General features: G+C 51.5%; 1 protein-coding gene across 4 annotated transcripts in view; it reads left to right on the top strand.

Moving 5' to 3' along the window:
* Positions 1–14,229, top strand: part of TFEB (transcription factor EB) — a 53,057-nt gene that overhangs the window by 8,366 nt on the left and 30,462 nt on the right. The gene's annotated exons all lie outside the window — the stretch shown is intronic.

Genomic DNA, 14,229 nt, shown 5'->3' with positions numbered 1-14,229 from the left:
GCCACCCACCTGCCACTTGGAAGCCCTGGGGCCATGGGGAGAGGTGGTGCTGGATCAGGGCCGACAACTCACGCCTCTTTGGACCTGCCTGTGACTGAGCCTCCATGCTTGGGCCTGGAACCTGGGGGCAGTGCCTCTGTTCCCCCCACCTCCAGAACCTTCTTTTTTGTTTGTTTGGAGACAGGGTCTCACTGTGTTGCCCAGGCTGGAGTGCAGTGGCACAATCATGGCTCACTATAGCCTCAACCTTCTGGGCTCAAGTGATCCTCTTACCTTAGCTTCCCAAGTAGCTGGGACCATAGGCACGTGCCACCACACCTGGCTAATTTAAAAAATATTTTGTAGAGATGCGGTCTCACCATGTTGCCCAGGCTGGTCTCAAACTGCTGGGCTCAAGTGATCCACCCGCCTCAGCCTCCCAAAGTGCTAAGATTACAGGCGTGAGCCACCTCACCTGACCACAAGCCTTTTTCCTCCCCTCCACCCTCCGCCACCCTCTGAGCCTCCATCTAGTTCCATAGCATTTGCAGCCTTGGACTATCTCTCTCCTGCTCTTTGTCTCCCCTTCTCTCCTTCATCTTTATTTCCTTCTCTGCCACCCTCCTTCTTTCGATGTGTTCAAAGGATGACTGGGGACTGCCCCACCAGTACCTTTCTCATAGTGAGCCTCCAAGTCCTGCTGTCAGGGGCCCAGCGGAATGGTCCACAGTAGGGGGAGGTGGCTGCGAAGGTGCCCAGCCTGATACAACCCCCTACCCATGGCCAGGAAGGGGTGTGTGGTGGCCGGGACATCCAGGGCGGAGTGGCAGGTGAAAGAGACTAGGGTAGCTGGCTCCTGTGGGTTGAGGGGCAGCCAGCAGCCTGAGCCAGCTGGGGGAAGGAACCCTCCCTAGACAGCCCAAGTATTATCACTACTTCAGACCTTTGCCTAACTATAGGTTGTCATCCACTTCTTTGGATCTAATTATAGTGTTTTGCAAAACTAGGTATGGGAAGAAAATACTATATCTATTTACTTATATCTCACCCTTTTCTTTCTTTTAAAATTGTGAAATATAGCATAGTTGCTTAAAAAAGCATAAACATACACATATAATATAGTAAATAATTATAAAAGTGAAACCCTGGCCGGGCGCAGTGGCTGACACCTGTAATCCCAACACTTTGGGAGGCTGACGTGGGCCGATCACGAGGTCGGGGTTTGAGACCAGCCTGGCCAACATGGTGAAACCCTGTCTCTACTAAAAATATAAAAATTAGCCGGGTGTGGTGGCATGAGCCTGTAATTCCAGCTATTTGGGAGGCTGAGGCAGGATAATCACTTGAACCCGGGAGGTGTAGGTTGCAGTGAGCCAAGATCATATCACTGCACTCCAACCTGGGCGACAGAGCAAGACTCTATCTTAAAAAAAAAAAAAAAAAGTGAACCCCTAGGCAACCATCACCCAAGTGAATAAACAACAGAATGTAGCTTGTACACCAAAATCAACTCATGTGCCCTCTACCCCCAGAGGTAACCACTATCCTGACTGTATGATAATCAGCTCCTTGCTTCTTTTATCATGTAACCACCTATGCCTGCATCCCTATGTCGAATTTAGTTTTGCCTGACTCTGAATTCAATACAGATGGAATGGCACTAGACATCTTCTTTTACATCATGCTTTTCCCACCCAACAGTGTATTTGTGAGAGTCACTCATGTTGTGTGTAACCATAGTCTGTTAATTTTCTTTCTTTTCTTTTTATTATTATTTTTTGAGATGGAGTCTCGCTGTGTTGCCCAGGCTAGAGTGCAGTGGAACGATATTGGCTCACTGCAACCTCCACCTCCCTGGCTCAAGCAATTCTCCTGCCTCAGCCTCCCAAGTAGCTGGGATTACAGGTGCCTGCCAACATGCCCAGCTAATTTTTGTATTTTTAGTAGAGTTGGGGTTCTACCATGTTGGCCAGGCTGGTCTTAAACTCCTGATCTCAGGTCATCCATCCACCTCAGCCTCCCAAAGTGCTGGGATTGCAGGCGTGAGCCACCGGGCCTGGCCTTTAATGTATATTTCAACTTTAGTAAATATTTTGTTAAGTGGCTGTACTACTTTACTCCTTGCTAGTGGCCCATAGAGTTCCTGTTGCTCCTTAGCCTTACCAACACTTGGTCTTTTAGACAGTTTAATTTCTGCCATGATGGTGAGTGTGTAACATGTCTCATTGTGGTGTATTGCATTTTCATTCTCATTTTTTTTTTTTTTTTGAGACAGAGTCTTGCTCTGTTGCCCAGGCTGGAGTGCAGTGGTGCTATCTCGGCTCACTGCAAGCTTTGCCTCCCAGGTTCATACCATTCTCCTACCTCAGCCTCCCGAGTAGCTGGGACTACAGGCGCCCGCCACCACGCCCGGCTAATTTTTTTGGTATTTTTAGTAGAGATGGGGTTTCACCGTGTTAGCCAGGATGGTCTCAATCTCCTGACCTAGTGATCCGCCCGCCTCGGCCTCTCAAAGTGCTGGGATTACAGGCGTGAGCCACTGCGCTCGTCTTTCATTCTCATTTTTAAAATATACAATTTTTGGGTATGTTTGCTGACATCTATAATATATTCATGCATCGGGGCATATATGAGCAATTTGTAAGGAAAGAGGCATGTATTGAGGGTGCTCAAAAGTTTTTACTGATAGGAATATATGAGCAAAACAGTTGGAAGATCAGGGTAATATTGAATGCCAGGAAGGGGGTTGGCATGTAGCTTGGGACTTGGAAGGTGATACTGGTCTTGTGGGGAGACCCCCTAAGTGGCAGTGCCTGTTGGGGCTAAGAAGCCTCTTCCCAGAGGGTACTGAACCCACAGAGTACCCACCACCCTTCAGGCCTTCTTGCCTAGCACATCTGGCGGGGGAGGGGGGAGACTGTCAGGCTAGAGCCCTCAGCAGGTGTACCCTTCAATTTGGAATTGGCAGGTGCCCATCTTTTAAGTGCTTCTAGGGCAGTAGTTCTCCCCTAGGGGTGATTTTGTCCCCCCAGGGGACATTTGCCAATGTCTGATGATATTGGCCAGGGATACCACTAAACATCTTAAAATGCACAGGACAGCCCCTATAACTAATTATCTGGCCCTGAGTGTCTGGTGTTGAGGTTGAGAAACTCTGATCTAGGAAAAGAGCCAGGAAACAGATTTGCCATACGCTTGCTGCATGGCCTCAAGGAAGTCACTTAAGTGATTTGAGCCTCAGCCTCCTTGGAATCTGGAAAATGGGTAGCAAGAGTTGCTGCCCCTCCCGCTCATGGGGCTCTTGTCAGGATGGGGGAGATGGTGAATGTACAGGCATTTTGGGAGGCGTCCCTGCAAAGGGGCCTTGTGGCTGTTGCGTTCCAGTAGAGCCAGGACTTTTCAGCGCTGGACCTTCTTCCTTGATTGTGTTCTCTGTCCACCAAGCTGGAGGCATCAGGTGACAGCTGTGAGCCTCAGTCCTGGTTCGTGCTGCTGCAGGGGCTGTGGGGTGCCTCCCCCACAGTCCCTGCGGGCCCCAGCCTTTTGATGAGGGCTGCAGAAATGAGGGGTTCTCTGGGAGCCTTGGGGCCCAGGACAAAAGCATTTCCAACTTTGTCCTTAGCTGGATGGGAGTCCAAGGTTGTGGGGGTGATAAGAAGTATTTATCATGTTCCTTATCTGAGGCCCCATTGCAGGTCTCAGGCAGCAAGGAGTGGGAGCCAGAGGTCCTCCTTGGGGGCTGTGCACACCCAGACCTGACTCCTACTCATCCTTTGTGTCCTTTCAGAATTTGCCAGCCCAGGGAGGCCCAGGGTTGGGCCAGAGTCTGGGTCAGTCCTCCCTGGGCCTCTCTGGCCTCCCTGTTCTGGTCTTGCCTCACATTGCTGGCATCTCCTACCTTCTCCAGGAGCCTGCCTCATCTCCCCTCTGCTGTCCCCTTCCTTCCTGAAACTTGCACTCATGAAAGGGCCCAGTAAACTCATCCACCCTGAGATGCAGATGACCAAATGGCTTAACTTTTCTTAACAAAGGGCATTCGCTCATCAAAGATGGGAATCCCTTGGCCACCAGAAAGAAGCACTAAGTGAAATCTCTGCCCAGTCTCTTTGGTAGGCTGTTAGAAAAGTGCTGGGGGGCTGAGGAACCACCGAATTCGCATGTGTAGCAAGAACAGTTTCTACACAAGTGGAAAGTGTGCGGTGGTGTGGATCCTCCCGGAGCTGCCCCAGGCTCTGCTTGGTCTCAGGCTCCGTGTCAAGATGGGCTGTAGTTTGGCCTCAACCCGGGTGTCTGGAGGCCTCGGGAAGGCCCAGGGCCAAGGCTGCAAGTATATGGCCAGTCAGGAAGATGGTGAGCCGTGGGACTTCTTTCTTTTTTCTTTCTTTTTTTTTTTTTTTTGAGACGGAGTCTCGCTCTGTCGCCCAAGCTGGAGTGCAATGGCGGGATCTCAGCTCACTGCAAGCTCCGCCTCCCGGGTTTACGCCATTCTCCTGCCTCAGCCTCCCGAGTAGCTGGGACTACAGGCGCCCGCCACCTCGCCCGGCTAGTTTTTTTTTTGGACTTCTGGCTAGAAGGACACATGTCTCTAGGAAGCGGGGCTGGGGTTGGGGTTAGGCCCACCCTGGACCTGTTGGGATTGGGACTCTGGCGAAATTCTTGCTGCTCTGGGTCTCTCCATCTTGGTGCCTAGGGCCCTCTGAGGCCAGGCTGGGGTCAGGGCGGCCGTGAGAGGAGCTCTGTGGGCGCCTGGAGCCGGTCGGGTGAGATTGGAGCAGTCTGTGTTGGGTAGGCTGCGGTGTGTGAGAGGCCGTCGGGGCGCAGTTCCCTCTGTGCTGTGAGTAATCCTCGGCCACATTTGCAGCTCCCAGGGGATTGTGCAACTTCCTCTGGGGTGAGGTGCAGGGGGCTGGGTGAGAAACAGCAGCCGCCGGGGAAATGAGGAAACTGGGCCCAGCCTTGGGGCTGGGGAGCGGCCCTGGGCTCCGGCCCCTGGAGGAGCTGAGCATTCCAGGGGCCTCCTTCCAGGGCGCTGCCCTCTTGAAGATATGAAAGCACACACGTGCATGTGTGTGAGCATGTGTGCATGTATGTGTGTGCATGTGTGTGAGCCTGTGTGTGCATGTGTGTGAGCCTGTGTGCATGTGAGTGTGCATGTGTGAGCATATGTGTGAGTGCGTGCATGTGTGTGAGCGTGTGTGTGCCTGTGTGTGCCTGTGTGTGTGCATGTGTGAGCATATGTGTGAGTGTGTGCATGTGTGTGAGCGTGTGTGAGCATGTGTGTGTGCATGTGTGAGCCTGTGTGCATGTGTGTGTGCATGTGTGAGAGCATATGTGTGTGTGCATGTGTGTGAGCCTGTATGCGTGTGTGTGTGCATGCATGTGTGTGAGCCTGTGTGCATGTGTGTGTGTGTGTGTGCATGTGTGTGGTGTCTTTGGGGAGGTGGGCGGGTAGGGATGGGGCCCCTCAGGCTGCGCTGGCATTGGGATGTCTTTGGGGAGGGGTGGGGGTCTCTGAGCATGGCCAAGGCTGGAGTAGGGGAAAGAATGGGGAGGCAGGTGGCCAAGCTTGGGAGTGCGGGATGGACAGCATGGGAAATCGGAAGTCAGCCAGAGTTGTGCCTCGTTTCCTCATCTCTCCGGGCTTGTTTCGAGGGTCTAGTGAGAAGGTCATGGGCAGGATGTGCTTAGCATGTCACCGCCAGGCCACAGTGAATGCCCATTTACATTAGGGGCTAGGAGCATATGCTCTACATCCACCTGCTTGAATCCTGGCCCTGCCGTTTTGCAGTTTCGTGATGCTGGCAAGTTACTTACCCTCCTGTGCTTCCTCATCTGTAAAATGGAGATGACAGTTATAGTGCCCAGCTTGTGAGTTCTGAAGAGTAAAAGACTTTACTCACGTGAAGTGCTCAGAATAGAGCCTGCCACCCACTAAGCGCCTGCACAGGTTAACATTTCACCAGGACATAGCATGTTTGTGTGTAGATGGCAAAAAGCTGCCCAGGGCTCCTGACGATCATTTTTGATGGTGGAAGTTTGAGCTAGAACTGAGAATGACAGTAAGAGCTCATGTTTACCTGGCCTTATTCCATATCAGGTACTGTGCCCAGTGCTTCACCTGTGCCAGCCCCTTCACCCTCACAGTCACCCCATGAGGGGGATGCTGCCATCATTCCCATTTTGCAGATGGGGACATGGAGGCACAGAGGCTAGAGTGACTTGCTCCAGGGCAGTGACATCAGTGAGGGAGAATGGCAGAATGGTCCACTCAGCCCACAGGTGGGCCCCTCACCCACATCCCTGCCCCTTTTCTGGGTTCCAATAGAAGTATGGGGGAGGAGGAGGATGGAGGGTCTGCTGGGAGGGGTGTGAGGGCTGGCCTTGCAGCCTGAGGGCTCTGGCCAGGGAGTCCTCTCTTTCCTCTGTGCCATCTCCAATTAAGTAATCAAAGTAACCCACAGCTATAAAGAGTTAAATAAATATAGGGAATGGAACCAGGTGCAGTGGCTCACGCCTGTAATCCCAACACTTTGGGAGGCCGAGGTGGCTGGATCCTCTGAGGTCAGGAGTTCTAGACCAGCCTGGCCAACACGGTGAAACCCCATCTCTACTAAAATACAAAAAAATTAGCTGGGTGTGGTCGCGCAGGCCTGTAATCCCAGCTTCTTGGGAGGCTGAGGCGGGAGAACTGCTTGAACCCAAGAGGCGGAGGTTGCAATGAGCCTAGATTGCACTACTGCACTCCTGCCTGGGCGATGGAGGGAGACTCTGCCTCAAAAAAAAAAAAAAAAAAAAATATAGGGAATGGCTTATTAGTAGTTGGAGTTGGAAGAGACTTCCTGGGAGAGTGAGCTCCCTGCCAGTGTGTAGTCTTGAGAGAGCGGTTGAAGCCCACTCCCTTTTGGGCATGAGGGTGCGGTGGTTCTGAATATTGCTTCAGATTCACACAGGCCTGGCTTTCAGCTCTGTCTGAGTCACTGTGTGGCCTCAGGCCTCAGTTTCGCCACATTTAAAATGGGGGTGATAGCAGTTCCTATCTCCTAGGGTGATGGTGAGGATGAAATGAGACATCATAGTAACATGCTTAGCACAGGTCTGGCCTGGAGTAAGTGTCTGATCGATGGATGCCATTATTAGGCACCTGTTGTAGAGAGGGCCACACGCCAGGCAGGGAGTTGGGCTGCACAGATATTTTTGGAGGGAGATTTTTTGAATTGTGGATTAGGGCCACTAATTGGACCCTAATTCAGCCATGAAATCAGTATTAGTGAGTCTCCATGAATATATTTTTTTAATGAGAAAGAAGACCTAGAAAATATTCACGTGTATTGCTCAGTATCAGTAAGCATTGTGTAGAACACGTTTCGTGTGTGTGTGTGTTTGTGTGTGTGTGTATGTGTGCCTAGTGTCAAATAAAGTATATTTTTCTGTGAGTCATGGTCCAAAACTTTGGTGCCACCGCATCAGAGATTCTGTCCCTCCTGTGCCATGTTTATAGAGCACCTACTGAGTATAAGACGCAGCAGCAGTACTATGGCCAGGGTGCCTCAGCAAACCTCATGGTCTGACTGGAGAATCAGGGCCCAGTTCTTAGCAAGGTGGCTACCAAGCCTGTGGGTCAGCAGAGGAGGGAGCCGAGTGGTAAGAGAGGGATTCCTGGGCAGTGACCCTGTGTCAGGTGGGGACGATGAGAGGAGGTGGGGTGAATGGTTGGCCTGGGTCCTGGGGGCTGGGGGTTGGAGAGCTACCTGGAAAGGTGGGAGGCTGCCATCAGTGGAAGGCTGCAGGGCCAGGCCTGGCAGGAGCTGCTCTCTGGAGCAGGGGGTTGGGTGGAGGTTGTCTACATTGTAATATATGATGCAATAATTATATATGGGTGAGGGATGTGCCAGTCTCCCTGGCTGGGGTGGGGTGGGGTAGAGAAGGACTTGGCCTTACTGATGCCCCCTTCCCCAGCTTGCAGGATCTATAGTCACTATGGGTGAGACCCATGTGGGCCTGGCCTGCAACCTGGCTCTCAGCTTGAGCCCTGTCCAGAAGCCAGAAGACTTCCCACTATTTAGATCCCTGCCCTGGCAAGTGCTTGGCCTAGTCAGGGCCTCAGTTTCTCCCTCTGTAAAGGAGGCAGACTGTCCCCTGAGCAGCCAGCCTCCTGGGTGGTGATGCCCGTCTTGTGACCTATTGTGGATGAACCCAGGAAGTATGGAGAGCTCTGGGTGGGTTATGATTGTTGTCTTTAAGGCTGGGAGAATTGGGGAAAGTCATGAGGACATCAGCTGCCTGTCTGGAGAGCCCCTGGCCTCCCTACCCTGTGACCTAGGGCAGTGGGAGGAGAAGCCTGTGACCCATGGCAGGCTGGGGATATCCCCAGCTTTGAGTGCAGGCAGCCCAGTAGGGGCCTCAGAGGATGAGACTCAGCTCTGGCCTAATCTGGGAACCCCCAACCTCTAAAGCTCCACTCATCCTTGAGTACCCTAGGAGTCCCAGCTTGAGGGACTCTGGTGGCAGATAGAGAGGCAGTAACCCAGGACTGACTGGCAGGGGCCAGTTTCCAGGAGGCTGTGGGTGGCTTCCAACCCACTGAGCACAGAGCCCAGAGGCTCAGGCGTGAGCTCCCGCAGTAGAATGTGGTATTTAATGACAGGTCACATATATTGGCACTCCTGTGTGCCAGCACTGTGCTAAGCACTTTTATATATTTGCAAACTTTATACAATAATCAAATGCAGGTCTTTTTATTATCCCATTTTACAGATGAGGAAACTGGGGCCCAGAGAGGTTAAATCTCTCTCCCAAGGTTACCTAGCTAGTAAGTGAGAGAGCTGGCCTGAGGGCCTGAGTTCTGGATTCAGGATACCAGAGTTCAAATCTGGGTAGTGCCACTTTCTAGCTGTTGGTCCTCAAACAGTGACTGAATCTCTCTGACCATTGGTTTCTTCCTCTGTGCCTTCCTCAAAGGGTTGTTGTGAGAGCTGTGTGAGGTAATGACTGAGAAGTATGTAGTACACAATAACGGCTGAATAAATTGGACCTGCTTCATGACCTCTCCTGCATGCCAGTAACTGCCGTGTGACCCTGGGCCGGGTGTCTGGCCTTCTAGGTCTCAGTCTCCTCAGTTGTGTGACACAGGGTACTGACCCCTTCCTTGATCCTCTCAATAGCGTTGTTGAGGATGTTGGGTGGGTCCTGAAGGAGACCTTCAGTGAAATAGAAGTGCTAGACCAGCGGTCCTCAACCTTTTTGGCACCAGGGACTGGTTTCATGGAAGACGGTTTTTCCACGGATGGACAGCAGGGGAGGGTTTCAGGATGATTCGAGAGCATTACGTTTATTGTGCACTTTATTTCTATTATTATTACATTGTAATACATGACGAAATAATTATACAACTCACCATAATGTAGAATCAGTGGGAGCCCTGAACTTGTTTTCCTGCCACTAGACGGTCCCATCTGGGGATGATGGGAAACAGTGACAGGTCATCAGACATGAGATTCTCCTAAGGAGCATGCAACCTAGATCCCTCATATGCACAGTGCACAACAGGGTTTGCACTGCTATGAGAATCCAGTGCCACCGCTGATCTGACAGGAGGTGGAGCTCAAGTGGTAATGTGAGTGATGGGGAGTGGCTGCAAATACAGATGAAACTTCGCTCACCTGCCTGCCCGCCCGCCACTCACCTCCTGCTGTGTGGTCTGGTTCCTAACAGGCCGTGGATTAGTATGGGTCTGTGGCCTGGGGATTGGGGACCCCTGTGCTCCAGAGCTCTCAGGAATTCTTTAGGGTTTGCAGCTAACCGCAGGTCCCAACGGATTGTGTCTGGGCCTGCTTCAGGCTTTCATGTTTCCTGTTGGCCCCTGCAGGCATTTCAGTTGGTGGCTCCACATCTATTCCAGGGTTTCCCAAGATGTTTTCTGTGGAAAGGTTTAGAGGTCAAGCAGGCACAGGAGACTGTAAGTCAAAGGGAAAAAAAAAAGAAAAATAGGGGTTGGGGGAAGGGGGAGATGCTAGTCAGTGGGTACAAAACCACAATTAAACAGGGGGAATAAGTTTTTTTTCTTGAGATGTATTGTGCGGCATGGTGAATACAGTAAGTAATAATGTATTGTGTATTTCAAAATCATTTAAGAGTTAATTTTAAATGTTCTTGGCTGGGTGTGGTGGCTCATGCTTATAATACCAACACTTTGGGAGACCGAGGCAGGAGGCTTGCTTGAGCCCAGGAGTTCGAGACCAGCCTGGGCAACATGGTGAAACCCGTTTCTACAAACAAAAAAATACAAAAATTAGCCGGATGTGAGAATGCATGCTTGGAGTTCCAGCTATGGGAGAGGCTGAGGTGGGAGGATCAATTGAGAGGTTGAAGCTGCAGTGAGCTGTGATCATGCCATTGCACTCTAGCCTGGGTGACATAGCGAGACCCTGTCTCCAAAACACACACACACACACACACACAAAAAACCCAAAACAAAAATTCAAATGTTCTTACCACCCAAAATGATAAGAATTTGAGGTGATGTATATGTTAATTAACTTGATTTAATTATTCCACATGGTGCACATAAATCATAGCATCACCTTGTACTCCATAAATACATGCAACTACACAAAACCCCAAATGGGTTTCTTTGCTGTAGGACTTGTCAGAACCTTTGATATGCTAATTTTTGTTGTACATCTCCAATATGTGGTCATGGTATACTCTAGGGTATCTCAAAGGCCTGGTGTTTAAAGCCCCATTTTCCAGATAGAGAAACTAAGACCTGGAATGAAACTTAGGAAGGGATTTTCCCAGGTTATGCAGTTACCTGTAACAGAGTTAGGGCCAGACTCCTTGCTCCTGACTCCGTGGCCAGTTCTCTGCCCAGGACACCTCTTCCTCTTCCTTCTTCCTTTGTCCTCAGAGAAGTGTTGTGTGTGCTGCTGCTTCTTTCCTGAGGGCTCCTTACCTTTTTCTGGCCCTCTCCCGCTGGCTTCCAGCATTAAAGGGTGTCTGTTTCCTTCTGGGCATTGCTCTGAAATGGAGCTATGCCTAGTTTATGGCTGCTGGGAGATCCTTCCCAGACTAATAGATGGCAATAAGGCTTCATCCCAGCTGCAGGACCCCTAGCAAGTTAATTCCATTTCCTGAGCCGCATTCTCCTCAATTGTATAATGAAGCTCATTGTCTTGTCTGTCTTCTGGAGTTTTTGAGAAGTTCAGCTCTGATATGAACGTGCTCTGTAATTTTCAATTCATATGCAGATATGGGATCCATGAGTCTGACAGTTTTTATAATTTCTGGAGGCAAAGAGGACATGGGAAAAGGAGGCCCTGGCTGTGGGAGCTAGCATGATTGGGCCTTAAAGTTCTGATCCCTTCCCCTGGCCACAGTTGGTGTCTGCCCTTCAGTGTACTGCTGCCCCTCTCTGCTCTCAGTTCCCCTGAACATGTCTGAAGTGGGCCAGTCTAGCTGACTCGAGGGACCCATGTCACAGGTGAGATGTGAAATAAGCACAAACTTCAAGCTGGGGGCCCTGTTTTCCTGGTTTCCTGCTGGGAGTTGGTGTTAGAGTGGGGAAACAACTCAAGTGACTTGGCACCTCAGTGCAGCTGTGCCTGGAGCAGGGAGTCCCCACCAGCTTCTGCCCAGCCCTTTGATGCCCCTGCCCTTCATGGGGGGTGACCGGTCAGCTGGTTTGTGATGTAGGGTGCATGCGGGCATGCCAGCGCCTCCATCAACACAGCAGTTAGTGTCGAAATGCTCCAGGTCCTCTGCTGGCTGTGGGGGACTCCAAGTGATGGGCCAGGGGGTAGGCCAGGCCGGGTTGGGAGGTGGGAGGAGGTGGTGGCTCCCTGGCAGACAGTGTCCTCTCCTGAAGGGCTGTTTGCCCAAGTTATTCTTAGCACAGACTCATTATAGAGTCTATTTTTAGCCCTGTTTCTAAGTGTTGCCAACATCTGGTGCAGCCAGCACTGAATTGGGTGGGGGTGGCAGGGGTTACTCCTTTGGACATTTCTGGGGACTGGAGCCTCTGGCAGGAGAGTAAGGACAGAGTCTTCTACTTCCTGCACCTGCCACAGCTTGAAGCTGGGCATGCAGTAGGTGTCCTCTTCATGCTTGTGCGTTGATTGCTCTCCCAGGATCTCATCCTTCCAGCTCTAGCTCCTGTGAGTGGGTGGGAGAGGGGGTGGTGTTACCACAGCTGGAGAGGATGAGCTGAAGGTGCTCCTCAGATAGGCTTTCCACATCCACCCCTCAGGGGTCCAGTTGGCCTCTGACCCCTGCAGAGAGGCCTCACAGGAGGGAGGCAAGCCCCCAAATGAGGGTGCCTGTGACAGCCACCACTGAAGGAGGAGCCAGCAGACATTATCGGGAGGGGGTGTGGCACTGGGGTGAGACTGCCTGGGATTGAATCTTAGCTTGGCTATTTCCTAGCTGTGTAAACTTGGGCAACTCATCAACCTCTGTATGCCTCAGTTTCCTCCTCTGTGAGATGGAGATGGGAGTGTAGTGTTGTGGGTTTAAGTAAGATAATACTGTATGAACTGCCTAAGTGGAAAGTGCTGTATAATAGAGAAGTGGTGGTATTAGTAGCAGTGGTAGTGCTATATTACTGAGACGCTCTGTATGTGACGTCCTGTTGGGCTGAGTTGGGTAGGAGACTTAGCGCTTTTCTTTGAGTGAGATGAGGCTTGCAGTGGGGCTCAGAGGAAGTGGTTATAGCCAGGCATCATGATGGTGGGGATGTCTGCAAGGCTGCAGTGGGGGTCAAGAGCTGTGTGTTGGGTTGGAATCTGGGCTTTGCCACTCACAGGTTGGGTGACCTTGGATGAATCAGTAATCTTTCTGAACACCCATTTCTTTATGTACAAGAAAGAGATGATAATACCTGGGCCATAGGCATGATACATGTGGAGCATTTTGCCCTGTACTGGGAGCATGGGAGGACTTGAATCCATGAGACTTTTTTTTTTTTTTTTTTTTTTTGGTCTTAATTGAGACGGAGTCTCACTCTGTCGCCCAGGCTGGAGTGCAGAGGCATGATCTCGGCTCACCGCAACCTCCACCTCCTGGGTTCAAGTGATTCTGCTGCCTCAGCCTCCCGAGTAGCTGGCATTACAGGCATGCACCACCACACCCGGCTAATTTTTGTATTTTTAGTAGAGATGGGATTTCACCTTGTTGGTCAAGCTGGTCTCAAACTGCTGACCTCAGGTGATCCGCCCACCTCAGCCTCCCAAAGTGCCGGGATGACAGGCGTGAACCACTGTGCCTGGTCCATGAGAATTTTTTGGGAGTGGAGGTGTTGCTGTGTCCCTTTCCCATGTACAGGATGGGGTCCTGTTGTCTTGAGAGTCAGGAACAGCTTGGCCTAGAAGTCGGGAGGGCCAGGGCTGTGGTCCTAGCTCTCCCTGAGCTGTATGGTCCACACATACTCCCTGCTTCCTCTAGGCTTCCACAACGTGGAGAGGCCAGAGAAAACTGTGGTTTTCAGATTCTTCCTCACAATCCCAGAAGGTGCCTTGTATACTGTCTGGGAGCGTGGGGGAGGCCCTGGTTGGAGGCCAGGTGGGGTGATCCTCCCCACTCCCCATGCTGCTCTCCTGCTCCTCATACTGACTCCAGGTGCTCCATGGAGCTACTTCATCCTCATGTTTTACATATCAAGGGTCCAGGCCGACTTTGTCTGAAAATGGGAGTTCTGCTGCTAAAATCAACCTGGGACTTTCTGGTAGGTGACTCCCAGGCTCCTTGTCGTCTGACGTTTTGTGCTCTCTGACTTGGCATGGACTCCCAACCTGTACATCAGGGTCTGGAGTGCTGTACTCACTGGATTCCCTGAGTGCTGGAGTCCCTCAGGGTGGGGAGCACAGAGGAGGCTGCCTCCAGGGCCTCTCTGGGGCTGGGCTGCCACTCAAGGGTAGAGCTTCTGGCGCTGCCCCAGTCTCCCTGCACCCTCAGGATGGGGGTCCCCTGAAACGACAGTCCATCTCAGAAGCAGTGTCTCACAGGAGGGAGGGGTGATATGGGCAGAAAGGCCCTGCCACAGTGCTGGCATGTAGCAAGTGCTCAAGAAATATTTGAAATGAATGAATGAAATGGTACCAGCAAGGCCGCACCTCTGATGTAGTGGTGAAACTTCCCCTGCCTCCCTTTTCTTCCTTCTCACCCCTGCTCCCTCTTCCCCATCCTCTGCTTTGTCTGACCGGCCTTAAGCTACCCCAGCCTGGGTTCCAGATTCAGCCTTATTCATAATCTAGAACA

The sequence above is a fragment of the Chlorocebus sabaeus genome, chromosome 17 (assembly GCF_047675955.1).
Source record: "Chlorocebus sabaeus isolate Y175 chromosome 17, mChlSab1.0.hap1, whole genome shotgun sequence".
Classification (NCBI taxonomy): Eukaryota; Metazoa; Chordata; class Mammalia; order Primates; family Cercopithecidae; genus Chlorocebus; species Chlorocebus sabaeus.
This window is presented reverse-complemented; position numbering and strand designations above follow the sequence as displayed.